Source organism: Typopeltis vanoorti, chromosome 9 (genome assembly GCF_054136105.1).
Source record: "Typopeltis vanoorti isolate ZY-2024b chromosome 9, IOZ_Tvanoo_1.0, whole genome shotgun sequence".
NCBI classification, from domain to species: domain Eukaryota; kingdom Metazoa; phylum Arthropoda; class Arachnida; order Uropygi; family Thelyphonidae; genus Typopeltis; species Typopeltis vanoorti.
In genome coordinates, this window is record NC_143557.1 from 94,998,554 (window position 1) to 95,015,765 (window position 17,212).

General features: G+C 36.2%; 2 protein-coding genes across 4 annotated transcripts in view; one reads left to right on the plus strand and one right to left on the minus strand.

The window, feature by feature from the left end:
- Nucleotides 1–5,704, minus strand: part of LOC150103268 (uncharacterized) — a 134,454-nt gene extending 128,750 nt beyond the window's left edge. Inside the window, exon 1 of one of the 2 annotated variants that reach the window (XM_090397512.1) lies at nt 5,647–5,704. The gene's annotated coding sequence lies outside the window, so the exon portion shown is untranslated. Of the gene's footprint in view, nt 1–5,125; nt 5,392–5,646 lie in introns of those variants that run through there. The other variant, XM_090397511.1, reaches the window with a different exon arrangement.
- Nucleotides 5,705–5,828: 124 nt separating this feature from the next.
- Nucleotides 5,829–17,212, plus strand: part of LOC150103269 (uncharacterized) — a 147,745-nt gene continuing 136,361 nt past the window's right edge. For both annotated transcript variants that reach the window (XM_090397723.1, XM_090397722.1), the window contains exon 1: nt 5,829–5,974. The gene's annotated coding sequence lies outside the window, so the exon portion shown is untranslated. The remainder of the gene's footprint in view (nt 5,975–17,212) is intronic.

Here is a 17,212-nt window from a genome sequence, read left to right on the forward strand (position 1 = left end):
TTAATTTTTTTTATAATAGAATGACATCTGAATTAGACAAAGGAAATGGCTACACAGTGGTACTTCTGGATTTTGCTAAGGCTTTTGACAGGATGCCCAATGGAATTCTGTTGTGCAAATTGGAGCACATGGGGATGGATACTAAACTGGTGATATGGATAGGAGAATGGCTCAGGAAGTGATACCAGAAGGTGGTGTATAGAGAAGCAGAGTTCAGGATGAGGCAGGTGACTAATGGTGTGCCTCAGGGCACTGTGCTTAGGCCATTGTTTAATTTGTACTTAAATGATATAGGAAATGCTTAAAGTGAGATACTCAGTTGTTTGCTGATGATGCAAAGTTGGGTAGCGCAATAAAAAATCAAGCTGATGCTGAGAGTTTGCAGGATAATTTAAATAAACTGGCAAAATGGGTCAGGGAAAAGCATAAAGTTATGCATTTTGGGATTAAAAGATTACCAGCTGTGTACTACATTGATGGAACAGTACTCCAAGAGGTTGATGAGGCTAGGGACTTAGGAATGTTGGTGGATAGGGAGATGAAGTTCAGGGAAACGCATTGCTAAGGTGCCCAAGATTACACATAGGATTACTTGGTTATTGAGGAACACACTAACTTCCAGAAATAGAGGTTATTATTTCCCTTTATAAAGCGTTGATACTCCCACATTTGGATTCCTGTACTCAGGTCTGGTCACCTGGATTCCTTGGAGATGATGAGGTTGTGGAGAGGGTCCAGAGGAGAGTGATGTAAAAAATGCTCCCTACATTGAGAGCTTGGTTGATAGGTGGAGAAGAGGGGATATGATAGAAACATTTAAATTACTAAAAGATTTTTATAAGATTGATGCTGGGGAAATGTTTCAGCTATGTGATAGTGATGGAAGAACAAGGTCATCTCTGGAAGTTAAGGAAAAGTGTAGTTAACAAGGGTGTGACAACGAGGTTTTACACCTGGAGGGTGGTGAATGAGTGGAATGCATTGCCTGACTCAGTTGTGAGTTCTTTGTCTGTAAATGAATTGAAAATGAAGAGATATGATATTGTTTTGATAGTTTGGGTCTCCCACGATGAGTTTACTGACTCCATGGAGATACCTATAATAATAATAATGTCACCAGTTTTAGGCATATCAAATTGTGAATACATGGCTTTCAGTATTGTGGGCACATGCTACAGCACACACACACACACTGAGTCTAAGACTGGAAACTTGCACACAATGTTTTTCATGTGCAAGTGAAAATTGGGCAAATATTGCTATAAGATTATTTTTTTTCATTGCAAAGTAATAAAAAATAAAAGTGGAATTTGAAAATGCATGATGCAACATTTGAACAACTAATCAGAATGCAAATGGTGTTTGACAAAACCGGAGTGTGTCCATACACACATCCAAAAATTTTTCTCAAGGAATAAAATATATAAAACAGTCATTTTTTCCTTTGGCAAGTCAAATCACCTTCCACTAGGCCAAGAACCACTTACTGCCTACCTCTACTAGTCTTTCCCCAGAAAGATCAAATGATTCTAAACGGATTCAATATCAACAAGTCCTCTGGTTCTGATGTTCATCGTGTTGAACTTAGCAACCTAAAATAACAGGAAAGCTATTACAGAGCATAAAAATGTGGAAATCTAAGTAGAGCAAAAGAACACCTGAAGATCAGATCTAAATTGGACTATTCATTCAGAAATGCCTCATAATTGTTACTTTTTTTTTTTTTTTGACCAAGATAGTGAGCCATTAGCCAGGAAGGTGGTCGTAGTATAATATATTGCTTAAGTAGAAGCTAAAGAGTGAGCTGAATTGCATAGGCCAAAATAGTTTGGACTTGCAGAACATGCTATCTTGACCAAACATTAACTCTTTTGGAATAAAACTAAGGTCCTTCACAAAAGTGGTTCTCTCTTAGAACAATGTGAACACTTGTTTCACAGACCAAATCTGAATAGAAATGACTTATCCCTCTTATGAGAAATAGCTCTCCATACATCCCGACAAGGTTTAATTTTTTGTATAATATATATTTTGTATAATAATATATTATCTGGTTTTAAAATTATGTTAGGACCTTAATGTATTATACACCATGCCAGACTGTTATTTGTGTGCACTTAACACATTTTGATTATGGAGTCTTCTAGTTGTCTGTTCTGCCTCTTTAATATAAAATTTAGCTATTCCACTGTTTTTTTTTTTTAATACTAGCTTAAATTTCTATCTGCTGCATTACATTCATCATGAACAAATGTCAAAAGCATGATCCTGCTCAAATGGCCATCAATTCTTTTGATCCGTCACCAAGGCAGTTGGATATAACTCTGGCCTTTTATGGCATCCCTATAAATGTGGTAAAAAATTACCAACTATCTTGTATCATACACACAAGCTGTGATATTCTTCTGGCATCTAAGATTCCAAGATGTCCTAAAAAAAGTGAAGCCCAGCCATTAAAATATCCCGCTACTCCACATTACTCCTAAAGTGTGATAGAAAAGATCACTGGCAGCTAGCTTTGTCATTACGGAGGCATATCACTTAATAATCAACAATATGGATTTCTCTGCACTTGCTCTAAAGCAGTCTCCTCACTGATCTTACCCACATTTGAACACAGACCATGCCCAGATTTGGAGAAATCTTATGTAGAGATTCTTAATATTTTAAAGCCATGATTGTATTGTCTGGCATCAAGGCTTTCTTACTAAGCTACCAAACTTAGTCTTCTTTCTGCCCTTTATGATAGAAAAAGTTTCCTCTTTGGTCATCGTCATGTGTCACGCTGGATGGCTTCTTTCAGATTTATTAATGATGAAGTAATCCATGGTTCTGTGCACTCACCCACACTTCCACTTATACAATGACCCCCCCCCTCAAATTCTAACTCTCAGCTTTATTGATTACCATACTCCCCATTTCTTCTTTGCAGAAATCTTGTAGTAATCAAATCAAGTTACAAGACCTTTCATAACCAAATATCATTAAACACTGATCTCCTCACCGTTTTCAAATGGGATGAAGTTAAGTGAATCAAAAGTCATGCCTCTAGGAGAAAAATCCACTTGCTCATCTTACTTTTCATAAATGATCTGATCTCCAGTCAAGATCACACTTTCTTCTTGTGTTGACTTCTATATCTAGCTTATCCTGGCATAAATACTTCATATCCATAACATCCCCACTTCAAAAAACTGTGCTCAAAACACTACTTCTCTCCTGCTCTACTCTCCACACTTTATAAATCCCAAACCTGCCCTAAGAATTCTTCATTGTATACAGTAGAAGATGGCTTTCTCAAAGACTCCATCCCTATCAACCTACATGCAGCAACAAAATTAATGCTGAAATGGTTCTCGGATAGTGTGTTGCATTATACATACCTGAGAAAATAAGTGTGCATTGTATGATACAAAGACCAGTTGAGTGAGTCGTGACGGTCGTTATGTAGAGTATCATGAAAAAGAGTTTAAGAATAGTACACCAACAGAAGTAAAGAAAGTAGTTAAAGGACTGAAAAATAGACCTCAGGATTAAAGAATCAAACAAAAAGATGGCAAACATTCCATACAAAACAATCTTTTTAAAGCTATTTAAAAAAAAAAAGACAAAGGATTGGAATAATGATATAATTTGAAAATTATTATTATTATTATAATAACAGTGTCTCCATGAAGTCAAAAGACTCATCGAGGGAGACCCCGCATTGACACACTAACCATTATTTACACAATACCTATCATACTTCTCCTTAAATTCATTCACAGATGAAACATTCGCAACCACCCCTGGCAATGCATTCCACTCCTTTACAACCCTCCAAGTAAAAAATCTAGTCCTAACACCGCTGTTAACCACACTCTTAAATAATCTCCAGGAATGGTCCCCTCATTCTCTCCCTTCCTGAACTGGTATTAAAAATGTCATCAGCATCAATCCTGTAAAATCCCTTTAATAATTTATATGCTTCTATCATATTTCCTCTCCTACATCTATCAGCTAGTTTTTGGAGCCCACAGATCTTCAATCTATCCTGGTAGGGAACATCCCACAGACCTGCAACAACCTTTGTAACTCGTCTCTGAATCCTCTCCACCATTTCTTCATCGCCAAGAAATCTAGGTGACCAGATCTGTGCACAATAGTCCAAATGCGGTCTTATTAGTTCCTTATAAAGTGGAACAATAACTTCCTTATCCCTTATATAAACAGAAACAAAGCTGACACCAAGAATTTTATTAAGCTAATCATTCTTACCACTTGCACTCACTTCTCTCAAAGATAATAGGCAATAGACATGTAGCTGCAATATACTTCACCCAACCAAAAAACAGAATTTTCAGTTTTTCCATGAATGACCAATGATCAAAAATACAACCAAAAAGGAATTTCATGTCTTAAAAAAATGCAGTGCGTTAAAGAGGCCAAAAAAAGAATCAATGAATAATAAAAACACACAGAAATCAAAAGATATCACAAGATAAAAGCTAGGCAGTACAGATGACAACTAGAAACAGATCGAGCAAAATAACAACAACAGGTAAGTTAAGATCGGTCTCATGATGCAATGATATGAAATAAAGTTACAGATATAATTTAAAAGTTCTAACAGTTGACCTGATACTTGGAGAAGTAACCATTTGTCTTGCAGAAATTTTATTCGAGATTAAGCAGAATTTATTTTTTTGAGAATGTTATTGCATTAACATTGAATACAGAACACTTCCCCCCCCCACACACCGAACAAATGACAATGTTTAACTACTTCCGCGCAAACATTAATACATCAACTTCGTAATCAAGTATAAAATCATGGAAATTACTGAAATTGAAAGCATTTTTCAGAAATTAAATTTAGGCCAAAATGAAGAGTTCTTGAGAAAACAAAAAAAAACCATCAGGGTTAGCTACAAAACATTAATAATATAACTTTCTTTACACCATACTGTGTTAAAAAAATATAATAAAACAGTATAGTAGGCACATTAGGTAACAAGACTCGAGCAACTGGGATTCCATCTGAATCATGCTCATGGTTTCATGATGTGCAGAATGACCTTAATCGTTATTAACTGCATAGTATACCCATTACGGTGAAGCTATATTTATCATCGATTATACTTACTAAATTTGGGTGAAAATTTATTCCTGCATGCGAAAATTCTTGGTTGCTGCATGATGTTTGCTATTGTTACAAGTACGTCTCAAAAAGAAAATAACACAATATATACACCCCAGATAAAATACTTCGCATAAAATAAGCAACACGCAACTATAATTGTTAAACTTTAATTAATAGTGAATTATAACTCAACCGTTAGATGCTCACTTCTTTATTAAGGTATATAAATTACTCAATGTTTTTAAATTCCACTTAACAAAAAAGCACAAACTTCCAAATGCGGAATTACATCATGAAAATTGTGTCGAGGTTATCGCTAATCTAGGAAAACTATGGTGTGAGGTTATTATACTCTGTTCGCCATGATATTTCTTCCTGACAAAATTTATATAATAAGAATACTCTGCAAGGACAACTAAAAGCGTTAACATAAAATTACTATTCAAAATATGTTAAACTGACTGAAATAAAATGATACAAACGATATGAAAATAAAATTTCACAAGTTAAGTTTGCAAACTTACTTCTCTTGAGGCTATATCTCTGAAACACATACAACCTCGTTCCACTTGCTTTTCGTCGCCATTGCAGCCATCCTCTACTTAGTAATCAGCCTTTATCGGGGGTATTTTGGAATAAGCCAATAATATAGAAGCGGGCAAATTCTAGATGCTTTAAAAATATTTACATGGAATACCCGCCAAAGCGAGAAAAAGTGATTGGCTCATACTTTCTGTATGTCTACCAATCAAACCGTTGCACAAGCCTCTATGCTTCAACAAAGCTTATGTCGTAATGTGTAAAGAGGTATTTTGTGAAATTACTGATTGTTTAATTATTACATTACTATAGGTGAGTGCATATTCCAAAGAAAGTGGTTGCTCTTAACACTGTGTAACTGAAAGGAATATCGTTATTGCATGGCAAATAATAATGTTTATTTTTTTCCCATAGTGATCTGTAAGACCTACCATAACATCTAGCCTCTCTCAAGGGCACTGATGAGAAACTAAAAAAACATGTTAAGTGACATGTGGCATTTGTAATGGCTGGAAGTTAAATGTAGCTGATCATGGTTTTATATAATACATCAACGTAAAACAACTATCAGTTCGAAATTGTTTAGCCGTTTTCATAATGCTTAAAAACTGCAAAAGGCATTTTGTTTTGGAGTTGAATCTAGACAGGAATCATTAGAAACTGATTTCCTAATCCTCGCAAAATCCTGTTAATTAACAACGTTCCCACATGGCCCAGCGGGGGGGGGATCGAAATACATACTAGAACACGCGTGCGAGAATACTAATTATAAATTGTAAACAAAAAAATTCAAATGAAGGCGACAAAAAATGTGTGAGTAAATTTACGTGATCATACCTCAGCTTCACAGTGGTTTTATGTAGTATCATCCATCATATTATTAACTGACCTCTATGAAGTCAGAGACTCATCGTGATTAGTATTATTGTTATTTATATGGATAGGATTATTGTTATTTGTTTTTAAATGAAAGCATTTCGTTTGTTGAAAGAAGCGTAGAAGTCTAACGTTCTATTGTTAACAAGGTTAAAAAGGGAAATTTCTTAGTAATCTCTCGAAGGCTTTAATCAGTTCGAACGTTGCAGTAAATTAAGGTATAATACAGACAATAATTTGAAATGCATCAACAAAGATCTTGTTTGCTACCAATTAATGTTCACTGTAAATAAAGTGCATGGAGAATATTTAGTTTAGCGTACTGTGAGCCCCCCCCCCACACACACACATGCTTTAAGGTATCAGGTAGAGTGTATTATATATTGGTTGAAATATGTACTTCAACAGATTTTAAGAAGTAAGGGATATGACTGTGGATACAGTTTCAAGTTCAGGTATAGTGAAGATGAGAAAAAGGATACAGAAGAAATCTAGAATAAGAACATGAGTACATTGTGCTAAAGGAGTGGAGGTGGCATTAATTTAATCACACAGAATATATATTGGAGAGATTTATTCTTCTGAATTGGAGGGGGGGTGAATATTAGAAAGTGTTTAAACATGAATCATAAGAACATGGAATGTTGATCCTGGAGACATTAACATAATCTGAGCCGCAGAGTTTGTTAGGTGCACCAGATGGGGATATAATACAAATACATAAATTGTTCTTAGTTATTCGAGAGGTTTCAAGATCTATGATACAATAATGCCATGTATGGGCAGGTTGTTAACAGGAAGAAGCGAATTTGTGTGTTTGAAGAGGCCCTGAAAGTTATAATCATTGGAGAAAGCAGGTTGAGGAAAACTATTCTGAAGAACAGATGATGAGATGTTGGCTCAATGAGTTCAGAGTTTAACTCTCTGTGTGTGTGTGTGTATATATATATATATACACACACACACACACATATATATATTACTATTATTACGGGCAACTCCAGGGAGTCATTAGACTCATCGAGGGAGGCCCCAAATCATATTCATCACAACTATCTGACATTCATACAGTATCTATCATACCTCGCCTTAAACTCATTCACTGTCACAGCATCCACTACAGACTCAGGGAGCGCATTCCACTCATTCACTACTCTAAAAGTAAAGAACCCAGCTCTAACACCTTTACTAACCACACTTTTGCCCAGTTTCCATGGATGTCCCCTAGTCCTCCCACAACCAGCCCTGTTCTCAAAAATATCTTCTGAATTAATTTTATAGAAACCCTTCAGTAATTTGAATGTCTCAATCATATCTCCTCTCCTCCGCCTATCAACCAATTTTTGCAACCCACAAATCCTCAACCTGTTCTCATACGGTTCATTCCACAGACCTGCTATCATCTTGGTCACTCGCCTCTGGATCCTCTCCACATCCTCCCCATCAAGAAGAAACCTAGGTGACCAAATCTGAGCACAGTAGTCTAGATGGGGTCTTATCAAGGCTCGATAGAGAGGAACAATAACCTGCTTGTCTCTGCTTGTCAACGTATTCTTCAGCAACCAAGTGATTTGATGAGCTGTTTTGGTCACTTTTGCAATGTGTCCCCTAAATTTCAATTCCCTATCCACCAACACTCCTAAATCTCGTGCCTCATCAATTTCCTGGAGCAGGGTTCTATATATATATATATATATATATATATATTATTGATCATAATTTACTCAGTAGAAAATGTATATAATAATGAATTTAAATGACTCTATACCAAGAAAGAAAAGTTTAATGTTAAGATAAGACTAGTTTTGTTGAAATTCAACTTCTTCAGGTGTCACAGGCAAAGAATTACATAAAAAATAACAGAGACATGATAAAATACATTAACAGATCTAGTATAAAACACACAAGTACATTTAAAAACAGGAATGCGTGCTTGAGTTCCAACTGAAGTTGACTACGTGCATGAACACAAGTGCACCAATATTGGACAGTGGCAATGTGTGCATCAGAAATATTGTAACTAAGGCTGTTATTAATATGAGATGAATCAAGTGATATTTCTCAGATTCAATTATTTTCAAGTTCATCATAGCATACATGGATATTAGAAGTTTGTGGCCAGTCTACGAGGTGTTAGTGGCCTTCATCCGAGTTGATAGAGAAGAGAACATGGCTAGAGAGAGCGCTGGCCCTGGTTCTGACGTAGGAAATGTCTCTTTGAAATTTGAAATCCCACATTCTCTTCTCTATCAACTCGGATGAAGGCTGCCAACACCTCGTAGACTGGCCACAAACTTCTAACATCCATGTATGCTATGATGAACTTGAAAGAAGAATAATTGAATCTAGAGAAATATCGCTCGATTCATCTCATATTAATAAAAACCTTAGCTACAATATTTCTGATGCACACATTGCCACTGTCCAATACTGGCGCACTCGTGTCAGCTCACGCATGTAGTCAACTTAAGTTGGAACTCAAGCACGCATTCCTGTTTTTAAATGTACTTGTGTGTTTTATACTAGATCTGTTAATGTATTTTATCATGTCTGTTATTTTTTATGTAATTCTTTGCCTGTGATACCTGAAGAAGTTAAATTTCAACGAAACTAGTCATATCTTAACATTAAACTTTTCTTTCTCGGTATAGAGGCATTTAAATTCATTTACATATATACATACATATGTGTGGGTGTGAACTAGCAGCTGTTGTGTTTGTATATCAGTAGAAGCAAGTGGATGGATGGCAGCTCCCATGGAAATACTTATAGAAGAAACAATGCAGCAGCAGTGTCAACAGGAAAGCAACTGGAAGGAGTCAGTGAGAGAGAGGGGGAGTGTGCATCAGTTAACCAAATTGCTCACTTTTTTGTACATTCAATACTGAGGGAGCATTTTATGGACACTACCCCAAATGCAGAACAATATTCTAAGATCAGGCAGATTTGAGCATGTCAGGAGTTAATCAGGAAAGAAGAAAGTACTGCTTGGAATTAAAAAAGAATACCAAGTATTTTGGATTCTGAAAAGGCTATGGACTTCATGTGCTTATGTCATATCCTCTCTTTTCCTATCAACTAAACCTTATAACCCACAAACCTCCTATCTTCATAGGGAGCATTCTACAAACCAGTCAGCATCTTGTTCACTCATCTCTGAATCTTTTTTGACCACCTTCTGTTCTCCAAAAAAACCCAGGTGACAGTAGTGAAGATGTGACTAAATCATAGCCTAATAAAGAGGGATAATAACTTCATTTCCTTTACTTGTTAGTGTGTTTTTCAACGCTTAAAATTTCCAACATTGAAATAATACAGTAGTCATATTTCCATATATAAGTAGCCAAAAGGTGTCACACCTTATTCCTAAAATACTCTGAATTTTAGATAGATGTCAAGTTTTTCCACTTGGTTATATGTTATAAATTAAAGCTGCCAAGAAATTATATTCTTGGTTTCATCCTTTATCCAAGTGTAAGCAAACAAGGTTTGTGTATCAAGTAATTTCATAACCAGGCAACTTGTATATAGAGGCTGATGACTTCACATCAGTTTCCTTAATGTCCCATAATGCATAGTTGTAAGGATATGTGTTGCATTATGGAACACTAAAGGTCACTAACCAGGCTGGTTTCGATCATTATTGAGGTGTCATCAATGAGAGCAAGACCCAGAAGTGATACCAAGGTTGAAGTAATGCAGAAGTCATATTTCTATGAGTAGCCAAAAGGTGTCTGTATTACTTCAACCTTGGTATCACTTCTGGGTCTGGTTCCCACTGATGAGACCTCAATAAAGGTCAAAACCGGTTCTGGGTAGTAGCCTTTCTGATAATGCATAGCATTATACATGTCTATAAGGATATGTGCTATGTAAGGATATCTGTAAGAATGAAACCAACAATATAAATTCTTGGTATCTTTAATTCATAATATAACCAAGTGGAAAAACTTTGTCAGCAGTAAAGGGAGCTAAAGATTTTTCACTTTGAGAGCAGAATAGATTGTAAGAAAGAGAGTGTCAAGTGCACCATAAAAGAATGAGTTAAAAAAGGTATATTATTACTATGTGACACTCCAGGGATTCCAAAAGACTTATCGAGGGAGAGTGTGTGCCAATAGCATCAAACGATTGAACTCCGTCCAACTACTAACCGCACTCAAACTTGCTTAACTTTTTGAGTGAGCCACTAGTAGCAGAGGCTCTACCAATCAGCCAACCTTTGCTATGATAGGCATTGTGCGATTTAGATAATTGAGCATTGTTAGTTTATTTTAGGTATTATGTAAAAATAATTATAATGTAACTTATAAAAGTTGTGGACCTCCTGCAGTGATTCTTAGTTTCCGTAGACGTGCAGTAAGAAATAATATTTGACAGTTCTGTGTAGTACTTGAATGAGAATAAAAATTATGAAAGTGTGAAAGTTTATGTGAAATTAGAATATAAGAAGAGAATAAATCATTAGAAAACAAACATAAATTTTAAATTCAAGAATATATTTTTTTTATTTACATTATTTGAAAGTTGTAAATTCATTTCAGAAAAACAGTGATGGTGAGATGTTTTTTATTCTGAAATTTAAATGATAGCAGTTTAATTTTTGTATGTGTGCATGTACTCAGATATTTGTATTTTCTGTTGTTTTGTATGTATGTTGTGGTATATTCATTGAGAATGTTTATGTGAAATCTGCTACTGGATTTTAATAGCAGATATGATTTCTGAATAGTAAATTTTGCAGTAAAAAGCAGTGAGTTAGTTATTAATCTACCCTATATGTATAAAACGATAAGCCTTTTTATTTAACGTTTTTTGTCAAGTTATTTGAAACGTTTTGAAACTCAGGCTACCCTGAGTGTTGAGTCATCAGAATTCAAGAACCAGCCTACCACTCCGGAACACGGGGGGTTGGGCATCATGGGGGGACCCCTTTTGAGTCTTCAAGATTCGAGTCATCAGAATTCAAGGAGAACTGGCCTACCAGTCCGGAAATCTCAAGGGTTAGGCGCCTATGGCGCCCAACCCCCCCGAGTTCCGGACTGGTAGGCCAGTTGGTGGGTGATATATAATCTGGTGGGTAGTGTGTGTATGTATGTAGAAAGTTTTTTAACTTGGGTATATTATGTATTCAAGATACCAAGTAATTTTATATAAACTTCGTTTTTAATCCAATTTCCCAAGTAAGCAAACGTACTTGTCTGTTTTCTTACTTGGGAAATAGGATTAAAAACCAAGTTTATATAAAATTACTTGGTATCTTCAATACATATAAAGCAATCCCCCGATTAGTGCGTCATTTTTTTTTTATATACTGAAATTTGATTAGTGCGCCTATATACATCTTAAAAATAAATGTTACAAATTTTAAAATTTTTCAATCTATACATTTTTCATGGCTAATTATTTTAAAAAATCACTCACCAGGATAAAATAATTTAGTTACCAATTTGAAGCATTTTACAGAGTTATTTTTTAATGGCGTACTAAACTATTTCCATGTGCACTATGTTCCAAATTTACTGCCAAAATTTATGTCGTCTGCTTTACATAGCGTTTTTCTGATCATATCTTGTGCAATTGTTTTCCTTACTTTTTTATTTTAAATTATTTTCCTAACCTTTAATCATGAGTAAAAGAATTAGTGAGCAAAAAATAGAAGTGTGAAAATGATTCGAAAAGTAATCTGATTGGAAGAAAAACTTGAAATAATAAAGAAAAATTAACAAGGCGAGTCCAGAGCAAAGATAGGACAAGAACACAAAAATGGGTCAGTCGACTGCTGAATACAAAGAGAAAGGTAAGGCTGCTTCAAGTTCATCATGCATGCACTCGAAATCAAAATATTATAATGATTGAATTAGAGAGACTTCTTTTTACATGGATCGAAGACTGTAACCAAAAATGGATCTCGCTAAACACTGGCCTTATTAAATCAAAAGCATTGTCTCTTTGTAACCTGGAAAGAAAGAGATATCAGTGATGGAAAAGAAGAAGAATTCCACGGTAGTGCTGGGTGATTTCAGTGTTTCAAAAAGAGAAATAGCCTACATAATATTCTAATCACAGGCGAAGCTGCAAGTGCAGATAAGGAAATATCCAGAGATTTTGAAGAAAATTGTGTAAGAAGGGGACTGTTGTGATCAACATATACTTAATGTCAATGAAACTGGCCTTTGTTTGGAAGCGAATGCCTTCCAACACTTTTATAGCCAAATCAGAGAAATTTCAGCCTGGTTATAAAGTTGCAAAGTCGAATGAAATTACTGCAAGCAATATGAGCCGTTTGGAAGCACATTCTTCCACGTTGTGCAAATGATTTTAGAGGCTTTTCAAATGAATGTAAGTTAATTAAATCTCATTCTGAGAAGTTGAGTGATTCCGATCTGCTAAATTTAGATGCACACGGGAAGATCTTGAAGAATATGAAGAAAATTTAATCACTGACAAGTCCAAAGAGGTTTCACAGAAACAATTTGAAAATAGTGTTCATACAATCAAAGTTTTTAAGCAGCAATGCTTAGTGGCTGACACTGATGAAGAAAGAAGCAGTAAAATTTGCAGTAGAGGCAATAGAGCCATACCGTCAGTTGTATGAAAAAAAGAAAACAGAATGCACACCAAACTATGTTAGCTCAATTCTTTGTTAAGAAGCAGAATAATAAATTTATATTCTGAATATGTTTTATTGTCTTTCAGCTTCATAGTTTTCCTTTAACTAGGCCCTGAGACATATCCTAATTCTTTTATAAAAAAATTAAGGGTCAAAAAAGAAATCTGAGGAACGAATTATACTTTTTCCCTTAGGTTATTATATTCGATTAGTGCATTTTCGATTAATGCTCCTGTTTTGAAGAACGCATTAGGCACACTAATCGAGGGATTGCCGTGTATATGTGTGTGTGTATGTATATATATATATATATATATATATATCAGAGAAGGAGTTTAAAAAGGTATATGAAAGACATTGTGTGATTTAGATAATTGAGCATTGCTAGTGATTATTTTTGGTATTATGTAAAAAGAATTGTGATGTAACCAGCCTGGGTGGCCGAGTTGTTAGCGTATCTGCTCTCCAACCAAAAGGATGTGGGTTCGAATCCCATCATGGGCATGGATGTTTGTGATTGTCTCTGAAAATATTAGTGGTGGTAAGTAGTAGATGGCGTTAGTGTAGATGATGTGGTTCACTGTAGTTGGTGGATTTGAGTGGTGGAGATGGAGTATTTAGAGTTCTAGAGTAGATGCACTCCTTCGATGAGTCTTTGGACTTCCCTAGAGGTGTCAGGTAATTATAATAATAATAAAGTTTTGGACCTCCTGCAGTGATTCCTAGTTTCCATAGAAGTGCTTAGTGTGTGTATGTATGTGTATATATATGTGTGTGTGTCTGTGTGTATATATATATATATATATATATATATATATATATATATAGGTATTAAAATAAATTCAGATCATAACTTTGACTTCATATTTTGTATTATTATTGTTATTCAGGATCTCCATGAGATAACACACTCTATTACACTATTCCTTAACCTCATTTTCTGTCTGCACTCACTACCCTGGTCAATGCTTGCCATGCTCTTATCACTCTCCATACAAAAAGATACTTTTTATTCCCTTATGCAATCCAAAGATGGCCCCTTTATTCCTGTTCTTTCCCCATGTTCGACCATATGAAAAATTTTCCTAGCATCCACTATATCCATTTTTTAAATAATAAAATTTTTACTTAACTTGAAGAATCATGCAATTTAGATCAATAAAATAACATAAAATGGAATTTAGAATATTTTAATTGCAAAAAAAAAAAAAAACTTAAGAGGAAAGATTTGTCGTGGGGAAAATGGGTGCACGTTTAAAAGAGAAGGATGATGAGAAAGAGAGGCGAAAAAATGTTAAAAAATCAGTAAAAAAGAAAAAGAGCGATTTGAAAACCGTAACGGATGTTAAAAGGGATGAAAGTGAGGCGAGAGTGGCTGAAGGAAACGAAATTGAGAGAACGAATGAAACTAGAAATGCCGTGACGCAGAAATCGAAAGTAAAAAAAAATCAAAAGAATGGATGATAGCGAAAAAAGAACGAACGATAGTGAAAGTTCGACGCATGTTGGACTGAAAGAACAAACAAAGAAAGATGAATGAGTGTGAAAATGGGAAGAATGATAGCGAAAATCGCATGTTGAACCAAAAGTATGGAAACAAAGAAAGTTGAATGAGTGTGAAAATGGGAAGAATGATAGCGAAAGTTGGACGCATGTTGGACCGAAAGTACGGAAACAAAGAAGGATGAATGAGAGTGAAAGTGAGAAGAGGGGGTCGAGAGTTAGAAAGATTGAATGATAGAGAGAATGTGTCGCGAGATTCGGAAGTTGAATTGGATTGGATGAGGCAAGAAACGAAATGGATGCAGAATGAAATTAAGAAAATTCAGGTAAAAACTATTAAAATAAATAATGATGGAATGAAAGAGTTAACGAAAGATGAGTGAGTGGCGTTGTATGGCAACTCCATTATTAAAGGTGTGCTGGAGGATAAAATGCACAAGGTATGTTTTCCAGGTGCTAAAATGAGTAGAGTGATTGAGGCATTGGATATGAGGCAGAAGCGAGCAAAAGAGTTAATAGGTACAAATGATTTGTGAGAGGACAAAGAGGAGTGTGTCAGAATGGATATCAGGAGGCTGCTTAGAAGGATAAAAGAGAATAGTATGACAGGAAGGGTAGTTAGCGTGTTGCCTAGGTATGACTGTGGTGAAATGAGGTGGAGAGCAAGGATTATGAATGATATGCTGGCTGAAATGTGTGAGGAGACAGGAGTACAGTTTGTTAATGTGTAGAATGAGTTTGAGAGACGAAGTGAGCTGTATGGGAGTGATGGACTGCATTTGAGTGGTTATGGTGTGAGTCGCTTGGAGAGACTGCTGCTGGAAGGTAGAGAAGTGAATAGAGAGAATGAATCAGATTGAGAGAGGAGTGATGTGGAAGAGCAGGAGAAATTGAAGAGGCGGATATGAATGGGGAAGTGAGTGGTATGAGTATAGAAAATGAGAGAATAGGTGTGCAAGAGGAGCAGGGAAATGGGGAGGCTCAGTGTGGACAGGGGTACACAGTGTGAGAAAGGTGGATGCTCCAAGAGGAGGTGAGAGCATGTGTAGGCAGGAAAGGAATGGGATGACCAGGGATCAAGAGGAAACAGTTGGAATTGAAAAGGGTTCTAAAATGAATAAGAAGAAAGGGAAATGGCCCCAGTCGAGCATGGAGAGATCACATCGAGTGAGTGGTAGTATCAGTGGAACTAGCTGTAGATCCAGAAATGAGCTCTTGTGTTTGTATACAAATGCTAGAAGTGTAAGAAACAAGGCTGATGAAATGGTTGCACTAATTGCGTCTGTTCACCCAAAGATTGTCGGAATAAGTGAGACATGGTTGGAAGAGGATGACATCCTGACAGGAATAGAGATTGAAGGGTATGATGTTTCGTGAGGACAGAGGGGGTAAAGAGGGAGGGGAGTGCTATTGATGATAGAGAAAGAGTTATGTTCATATAAAGTGGAGATGCAAGAGGGAAATAGTGCCAGTGGTTTTGAGGCAGTATGGTGTAAGATAGAGGTGAATGGAACCAAATACTTGGTGGGATGGTGTTATAGACCAGGTAAGGTGGATGGTGGTGATAATCAAATTAGCCAAGGGTGATTTTAATTATGGCAGTATAGACTGGAATGATGAGATAGCAACTGGAAGTAAAGAAAATGAGTTTTTGAGGGATAACTACCTCAGACAGTATGTAACAGAGGGCACACGAGGATTGAGGGTCTTGGATTTGGTCATCTCATCACAGGATGTAATTGTAAATGAGGTGTCAAATCATCCACCAATTGGTGAGAGTGACCATGGGGTGATTACCTGGGTGGTTGCCAGCAGTGCGAGGACCTCTGTGAGAAAAGGGTATATGTGCAACTACAAGGGGGGGGTGATTATGAAGAGCTCAGGAGACAGCTTGAGGGTTTAGCATGGAATGAGGAGTTAGCTGGAAAAGAGATCAGTGCAGCTTGGGGGATTTTCAAAAACTGTTTATTAGATGCAATGTCTAATTGTATTCCAAGGGTGAGAAGGATAAATTAGGTGGGTGTGAGATGGATGAATAAAGAGATTAAGCATGTGATACAGAGAAAAAGGGCATTGTGGAGGCAGCATAAGAGAAGTGGAAATAACCAATTCCATGAGGTCTATAAAGACCAAGCAAGGAGGGTGACTTGGTTGGTGAGGGTAGCTAAAGAGAGGTATGAACAGCAGTTGGCTAATGAAGCCAAAAAGAATCCTAAGGAGTTCTTTCGATATGTAGCCGGCAAAAGAAAGAATGATTATGGAAGGATGACATTAATTGGAGAAAATGGTATAAAGACAGCTGATGCAGAATGTGTGGTGGAGATACTTAATGAGCAGCTCATAAAGATCTTTCAATCTTGTAAATGTGACTTCATGGAGGAATTGAGAGCAGTTGATGATGGGAAGGAGAGACTGACTGTAGGTGAGCAAGAGGTGTATGAGGAGTTGGGTAAACTAGATGTTAATAAGGCTGTGGGACTTGATAATGTATCACCACATATTCTGAAAGAATGTGCCAGGGAGTGGCACATTCTTTCAGAATGTGCCACTGACATATT